The sequence below is a fragment of the Poeciliopsis prolifica genome, unplaced genomic scaffold (assembly GCF_027474105.1).
Source record: "Poeciliopsis prolifica strain line A6 unplaced genomic scaffold, Auburn_PproV2 SCAFFOLD106, whole genome shotgun sequence".
NCBI classification, from domain to species: domain Eukaryota; kingdom Metazoa; phylum Chordata; class Actinopteri; order Cyprinodontiformes; family Poeciliidae; genus Poeciliopsis; species Poeciliopsis prolifica.
Window position 1 is genome coordinate 828,852 of NW_026562481.1, and position 8,649 is coordinate 837,500.

General features: G+C 41.7%; 1 pseudogene; it reads left to right on the forward strand.

Moving 5' to 3' along the window:
- Window positions 1-278: 278 nt before the first annotated feature.
- LOC129354222 (brefeldin A-inhibited guanine nucleotide-exchange protein 3-like) overlaps window positions 279-8,649 on the forward strand; it is a 35,480-nt pseudogene continuing 27,109 nt past the window's right edge.

The following is an 8,649-nucleotide window of genomic DNA, read 5'->3' on the forward strand; positions in this document are numbered from 1 at the left end:
AGGCAAAAATCAATCAATCAATCAATAAATAAGGAATCAGAATATTAACTAAAGAAAAGTGTACAACTTAAGAAAATAATAAACTATATTATTAAAAATCCATATTCTAATAAAACAAATGAGCAGCTTTTTTTTTTCAAAAAAAAAAGAAAAAAAAAGAAAAAGAAAATGTGTGCACAAAAGGCTGCAACATATTATTTACACAGCATCAGTTCAGACCTGCTGATGTTTGTCTGTAATTACTACCTGTGGCCCCTGAAGGCTCCAGCCCCGGGGCCTCATCCCTGTAGATCCGGCCCTGGTCTAATTTTTCTTACATAATAAAACTCAGTAAAATGCTGCATTTAAATAAAAATCTACAGATCAAATGCATGAAGTGACTGTTTCCTGTGGTGCTTTTATTGTGAAGGGCGAGAGGCTGGTTTCCGCTCTGTGCTTCCTGCACCTGTCCGTGTCCCGGTGAAGCCGCTCCAGCGCCGCTCAGCCGCGCTTTGCGTCCCACCCAGGAAAACAAACGGTTCATGTTGGGTTGCCAGGTTGGGCAGGAATCCGCCTTTCGGGCTGCGGCTGTGATGCGGCTCCGATCCGGAGGATTCTGGAACCGGATCTGGTTCCTGATTGGAGCAGAAGGATTAGCTGGACCGGATTCCCAAAACGCAACAGATCGGAGGAATAAACGAGTCACGAACAGCAGCCAGGAGATTTATTGATCCGGGTTTGACGGAGCAGGAGGCCGATGGCGGCCGATTATTGATTACCAGCAGAAAGGTGATCGGCTCCGATCTGGGATCTGAAACCCGGACGCTTCCTGTTCATTCCCACCTTGACGGGATTGTGGTGGCCTGACATCATTGGCTGCGGGCTGGGTATGAATCATCATCATCATCATCCTCCTCCTCATCCTCAGTAGCAGCGGGGGGGCTCGGGATGCTGTCACTGCCTACGCGCCCTTAAAAAGCCACGCAGCGACGCGCCCAGGCCCGCTCCCCCCTTCAGCCGCGGATTCAGCATGGAGGAAATCCTGAGGAAGCTGCAGAAAGACGCGTCTGGGCACAAACACAAAGCCGTGCGGGATGCGTGCGTGTGCGCCTCTGGTGAGTGTGCGTGACGATAATAAACAGGGCGGGAAACAGCGAGGGGCCGCAGCGGGACCCCTGGATTCACACTGATCTGGACTCAGTGTTTACACCAGAACTGGAGCCGGAACTGGTTCCAGTGTTTGTTCTGCAGATGGTTTCCAAACAGACACATCCTGATGACCTGCTGACGTGGTCAACTCCTCCACGCGCCACTCATGCGTGGATGTTTACCTGCAGGCAGAGCTGCAGACACAGAGTTCTGATCAATACTTTCAAATTCAGTCAAAAGTATCAATCAGTTTTTATATATTTCTTATTTGAATCCATTTCAGATAAAATAAACCCAAGTTTAATTTCCAATGAATTTTCTGCAGATATTTTCTGTTTTAATGATCGTTACCCGGTAACCAGGCTCCCCAAATCTGAAATACCCACTTGGAGAGTCAAAGGTTTGACACCAACTCTGACCAATATGGCCGCCGTGTGAATACAGTGTGCTGCTAGCTGCAGTACCGACCTGTTTATTTCCACTTCTTCTGAGCTCCATTAGTGAACATGGTGCTTTACAGTTTCAGTTTGTCAGTACCTTGTACTCACAGGATTCTGATCCGAAGCTGCAGTTTTAGAAGTTGTGAGTTTTTCTGCTCAGCCGTGTTTCTCACCTCGATGAAGCCACTGATGGAGCTTCTGCTGCCATTATCTCTGTACTCATAGAAGGTTCTCCCGGTCCTGGATCAGAACCTCTGTGTTCTTGTGTTTCTTCTTTGTCTCAAACCCAGCGGGTCAGGCAGACCTCCAGTTCTGGTTCTGTTCTTCCTTCCTGTTAAAGTGGAGTTTTTCTCTCCACTGTCGCTGCATGCTAGTCCAGGAGAAGTGATGTAAGTTTTTCTATCAATTAGAAAATGAACTGAGCCTGACTGGGTTCTTTAATATGAGCTGCAGAGACTGGATCTGCACGATTAGACTGAGGTGATTATTTTCTTTATTGGCTTCAGATAATATTTGTGTTGAATTAGATTAAAAAAATAAACTGAACTGAAGCGGCTGCTGCAGTGTCCATAAGCCAGAGCAGTGACTGTCATTTTTCTGTATTAATGCTGGATATAATCCATTTGTTTACATTGTGATGTGATTTTATAATTGAACTGAGTTGCAACAGTGATGATGTTCCTGAACATTTAGAATCTAAACAACTGGCTGAATAATGTTATTTATCATCACAGTCATTATAATAAATGCTGTGATAAACTGTTGGTTGTCTTCAGGACCCTTTTCTAATAGAAACAGCTTGAGAGTCCAAACCCGGTTTTGCAGATCTCGTCATTTTCAGTCTAAATGGATCAAAGAAAGCTGCAGCTAATCAAACCTTTTCTGCATGTCAAACGTTTAATGAGCCTGAACTAAATGAAAGAAATTCACTGTTTATTACTTAGAGCCTCATTTTAGCAGCAGCCAAAAAAGACCAGATCAGAACTGAACCAAGTCCAAATTCTCATCTCTTCTTGTGTTCTGGTTGATTTTTCCAACTTCCAACTTTGGACTTGCATTTTTCCCAGAAAAACGTGGTCAGTGAATGGATCTCCGTCTGGTTTTCATACACATTCTGGGTCAGAGGATTTTAGAGACATCCGGTTGGTTTTCCACCTTCTGACGACACGATGCTTTATGTTGCCTGGACGTTGGAACATGGAGGTCAGAATGGCATAAAGTCCGAATGTCGGGTTTAAAGTGATCTGCAGGGAAAACATGTTTCAGGGAACATGTGAGATCAGAACGGAGAGTCGATTCAAACTTCTTCAGTCAGATTTGAGGATAATTAAACATTCAAATTATATCTTCTTATTTAATTTTATGGCTGGCTTTGTAAAATCATGACGAGAGATTTTTTTTTCTTATTAAAATACCTGCGATAAATGGTGAACACCTGCTAAATTTAAAAGTGAAACAGTTTTCAGCTTCAAAGTTAAGCTGATCCGGCAGAAATGAAGGATTTCCTGTAAATGCGGCGGAGCGAAACCTCCGAGATGCTCAGGAAACATCCAGTTAATCTCTGAGACTCGCTGTGTTACCGTGAGGAGAACACGGTTTCCTCTGATGTCATGGAGACGCCGCCGGCATTAACAGCGGTGGCCGTGGCAGAATGACCTTTCAGGATAAAGGCGGGCGAAGAGTGAAGCTCACAGAGGAAAGGTTCAGGTTGTGCTGACGGAGCGAGAATCAGGTTCTCTCCTCAACGCAGTGGAATATCACAGACATGCAACAGGACCGGTTGAGCCCGTCCAAACTGAACACTGAGACCAAACACAAAATACACAACTTTCACTTTTAAAGTCTTTTCTTTGGGAGGAACATCTGCAAAATAATAAAACTCCTGCTCTTTATGCAGAAACTTAACGTTGCACTCAGGAGGGAATAAATCAGGAAAGATGTCAGAGAAGCAGCAGCAATTGAATCCAAAGAGAATTTAACGCAACTTTAATGTCATTTAAAGTTCAGAGAAAGTTTAGAAAATATCCTAGGCATCAAGAAAAGACCAAACATCTTATTCAAACACGATGGCGGAGGAGTGATGATTGGGGCTTTTTTTCATGTGGACCATGAACTGTTTATTGAAATATTCCAGTTCAGTCCAAACCGGGTCGTCAGCAGGACGATAATCCAAAGCGACCTTCTGATCTGACAGAGCAAAACAATGGTCTAGTTAAAGTTCAGACCTTAACCTGAGTCAATAAGACACAAAATCACACTTGTAATTTTATATCCAACTTTAGCTTTTTTCAACAATTTGTGAAGTCTACTATTACTAAAAAAAAATGCCAAATTTAAAGGGACAGTTCACATGAAAATGAATCAGTTAATGCTGAAGCAACTTGGAAAATGTTTCATTATTTTGTGTTTTCTTGTAGCTGAACACACGATGCAGTAATGAAACAAACACTTTGTGATTATATATGTATTGAAAGTTGTGTCATTATAGCAATGTTCATTAAAATTATCGCATCTTTTTCTGATATAGTGAAGCTCCAATTATTTTTGTTTTGTCTAAAACAAAAACAAAATATTTGATCAATGCCTGATTTTTATTTTGTCTGTTTTTTCAGAAACTCTGGAGGCTCAGAGGGGATCATTCAAGATTTCCCCTTCACAGCTTCGGTAAGTTCATTCATTCATTCATTCATTCATTCATTCATTCATTCATTCATTCATTCATTCATTCATCCATTCATTCAGCTCATGTCTCAGTGTTTAATGACCTTGTCCTCTGTTGGCTCTGGTATTAGTTTGTTCAATTTGAGGCAGAAGTTTTGAATCTGCTGTCAGTTTCATGCTTTCATGCGGTCAGTTTTTTCATGGTTTCATGCAGTCAGTTTTTTCATGCTTTCATGCGGTCAGTTTTTTCATGGTTTCATGCGGTCAGTTTTTTCATGGTTTCATGCGGTCAGTTTTTTCATGCTTTCATGCGGTCAGTTTTTTCATGCTTTCATGCGGTCAGTTTTTTCATGGTTTCATGCAGTCAGTTTTTTCATGCTTTCATGCGGTCAGTTTTTTCATGGTTTCATGCGGTCAGTTTTTTCATGCTTTCATGCGGTCAGTTTTTTCATGGTTTCATGCGGTCAGTTTTTTCATGGTTTCATGCGGTCAGTTTTTTCATGCTTTCATGCGGTCAGTTTTTTTCATGGTTTCATGCGGTCAGTTTTTTCATGGTTTCATGCGGTCAGTTTTTTCATGGTTTCATGCGGTCAGTTTTTTCATGGTTTCATGCGGTCAGTTTTTTCATGGTTTCATGCGGTCAGTTTTTCATGGTTTCATGCGGTCAGTTTTTTCATGCTTTCATGCGGTCAGTTTTTTCATGGTTTCATGCGGTCAGTTTTTTCATGGTTTCATGCGGTCAGTTTTTTCATGGTTTCATGCGGTCAGTTTTTTCATGGTTTCATGCGGTCAGTTTTTTCATGGTTTCATGCGGTCAGTTTTTTCATGGTTTCATGCGGTCAGTTTTTTCATGCTTTCATGCGGTCAGTTTTTTCATGCTTTCATGCGGTCAGTTTTTTCATGCTTTCATGCGGTCAGTTTTTTCATGGTGTCACCCTTCGTGGTTTATTGGCCCAGTTCTCTGAGAATCTCGTTTTTCTGGCTTGTCATCAACCTGAACCTGCAGGGAGAGGATTTCCCTGACATCTTGTCTGTGTCGTCGCCTGCAGCAGTCTGAGAGTCTTTAAACTGTTCTGGTCTGATTTGAATAAATTTAAATCGTCCTGGAACCACTGAGCCGATGAGGCAAATATAAAACTGAACAGTGAAATAAAACTAACGGTTTTTCTAAACTCTTCCTGACATCTGAGGAACTTTTACAAACACTTTAAAAGTCTGTCTACGATTTGAAAATGAAACTGAGAAACCAGAACAGAATTTCAACTGAAACTAGTATTACACCCGACTCACGCTGCCTGATAACTGACGGATATCTGTGTCCATATTTGCATTGTCTGGATATTGAAAGACGGCGGTCAGTTCAGGAGGACCAGGATGAGAGGATGGTGGAAAACGGGGTTTTGGTCCAGACAACAGAAAGCAATGTTGCCAACTTTTAGCAACTTTTGAGACCTCTCTAGTGACATTTTGTAAAAAACAAACAAACAATAAAATCAGCAATAAATCTTAATTTATGGAGAATGTTTGTGTGGCAGAAGGTTAGCGGTGGCGCCCCCTAGAGGAAGCAGTTCTAATGATGAATTATTCATTATTAGCTTCTGTTTTATTAGAGCTGATTAGATTAATAATTGATGAAATCCTCAGTAATCTGAGTAGTTCTTCATCTACTGAATGAAAAAACCTTCTGACATTAAAGCGTGAAGCAAAGCATGACTGAAATGATTGATGCAGTTGTGATATTTGCTGTCAGTTCTGGGTTTTATCCTGGTTTCATATGAAAGTTTCTGCCAGTTTGATCTGATTTTGTGTCTTTCTGGGTCGGATCGCCCCTGTTCTCCCCGTGGCTCAGTTTTCTGTCTTCAGGCTCATAAGAGACGGTGGATTGATTTAACTGTCATGCCTCTGCGGCCCGTTTGAAGCCGGGCGAGCTGAGCCGGTTCAGCGGCGTCTGAAGGCAGCGGATCCGTCAGCAGCAGAGATTCAATCAGCCATGAATAAAGAGAAGGAGATTCAGTTGGAGAGAACGGAAGAAACAGAAAAACAAAGAGTCTCTGAAGACGGGAGATAGTTTCTGATCATAGTTGCATAACAGACCCAGAGCTGCAGTTTGTCAAAGTTTTCTGTGTTGATCACATTCAAACTGGCCTGGTAAAGACCAGCCTCTTGTTCTGTGGTCTGCTGAACGTTTGGGTGAGACGTGAGAAATGCTGAACACATTAATATATATTAATTTATTCATGTTTGGAAGCGTGACAAACACAAACTGCTGCCACTGCTAAACTACAAGCATCATTTGCTGATTGGTCCAGTTAAATTTCAACTGGAGAAATTCAACTCGATGGGAGAAATCCCAGACGGAGACCTGGAGGGAGATGAGAATCAAGTGGAATTGACCGAATCAGCATCAGAACTTCAGTAGATATGATGAAAAAATGTGTGCAGTTATTTTTAGAGCCTAATGATGGCATTTAAAATCAGTGAAATATTTAATTTATAATTTAAAGATGTACAGTTGTAGAAATAATTAGTATTTTTTTTTCTGCCTTGATAATGATTATTCGTTTTCGGTAATATTTTACTCAAATTTGTGTTTTTTAAATAGTTTTTTGTTGTAGGTTGAATAAAAAGTGGAACTGATTTCTATCTTCCACAGTAATTTAAAGATATGAATCTGATTGTTTTCAGGTCTGGTTTATGTGAATATGAATTTATGGCTACAGATTTAAGCTTATTGATTACTTTATCCCTCCTTGACGCTCAGGGTGACCCGGTGAAAATCAAAGGTCAGATAAATAATTTCCTTCTCAGCTGGGATCTGATGTTCATCAGAGAAGAAGAAGGAGCTTCAAGAATTTTATCACCCATTTTGTTTTTACTGCAGATGCAAACGGTTAATTTATTGAAACTATTTCTATTTATGTATTGATGTATCTGTGTTTATTAATGTTCCAGGTCAGTAACGTCTGTTTGTGTCACTCTGTGCAGAGAGCGCTGCCTGCTGCCGCTGCAGATGGCTCTGGAGTCCAAAACACCAAACTGGCCAGACGGCGCTCGCCGGCATGCAGGTACTGAACACGATTATGATCCTCCCTACGTCAGCCTCTCTGGTTCCTCATGACCTGTGAACTCTGACCTCGTCTCCATCAGAAGTTCCTGTGTGATGACCGGTTTGTGGGCGGAGTCGGCTCAGAGGTGGAGGTTCTGGAGAAGCAGCTGCTCAGCCAGATGTTGGAGGCCATCAGGGTCACCCCCTCCCTGCATGAGGACCTGCAGGTGGAGGTCATGAAGGTAACAGACCGCGCTGCTCTGCTGACAGTCAGACGAATGACCTCTGACCCTTTTGTCTCGGCTCCTGTGCAGAACATCAGAAGGATTTCTCTCTGTTTTCAGGTCCTGCTCTGCATCCCTACTCTCCAAACTTTGACATTAATGGAGACTCCATCCTGAGGATCGCTCAGGTAAAACAAACATTTAAGATTTGATTCTGTAGAAGCAACAAAAACATCATTTAACTCTGAAGATGGATGAATGGGTTGTTGGCCAGTTGTTGCAGAGGACCAATATTTATCGCACTAATATCTCTACCAAGAGTTTGATTCTTCTACCTGAACTGGTCCAGAAATTAATGTGTTAAAATGTCGGCTGCAAACAAAGAAGTCTATAATTCATGCCGTGTCCTCTGTGTTCATTCTGTCCTGTTGTTAAATTTGATTTTACCTCATATCCCAAACTCCAGCTGATGCTGTCGTCCAGGAATATCATTTGATATTAAACTGTTAGCATGTCAGGATAGTCATCATACTGTCATGCAGCACCAGTCTTCAGTCAGAGGCCTCTTCGGATTCGCTGCGGGTCTGACTGCTGCAGGAGTTCCTCCCCACAGTGTCACCGTCCACAACCGCGCTGCAGATCCTTGGATGATATGAGTTATGGCAGCATTTCATTTCCCTTTGGATAAATAAAGTTTGTTTGATTTAATTCACCCAACATCCCACTGATGTTTCTCATGCTCCGGTTTCTGGGGTAAATTAAAATATTTTATTTAGTTTCCTGGAGCTGAAACAACAGGGACTGAAAAATGTCTCATAATAAACATGAAGACGTTTTTTAGTGTTTTTAGCAGAACAAGTTTCTGAAAGTAAAATGAGAAAATAATCCTTATGGATGGGAGACTCGACCATCTGTTTCAACATCCGGACTTTGAGTTCAGCTTGTTTTAGTTTATACCAGCAGGAGCCTTTCCGTGGAAACAGAAAAGCTTTTTCCACTCGGAGAAAGAAACAGGAGAACTGAAGAGTTGAGATGAATCCTTGTGAAATGTGAGGATGTTTCTGTCAGAGGAACACTCCGATTATCCAGGGAAGTTTTTATGTACGACCAAAATCATATCAAATGAAAAAGCACAGATTTCTGACTAAAT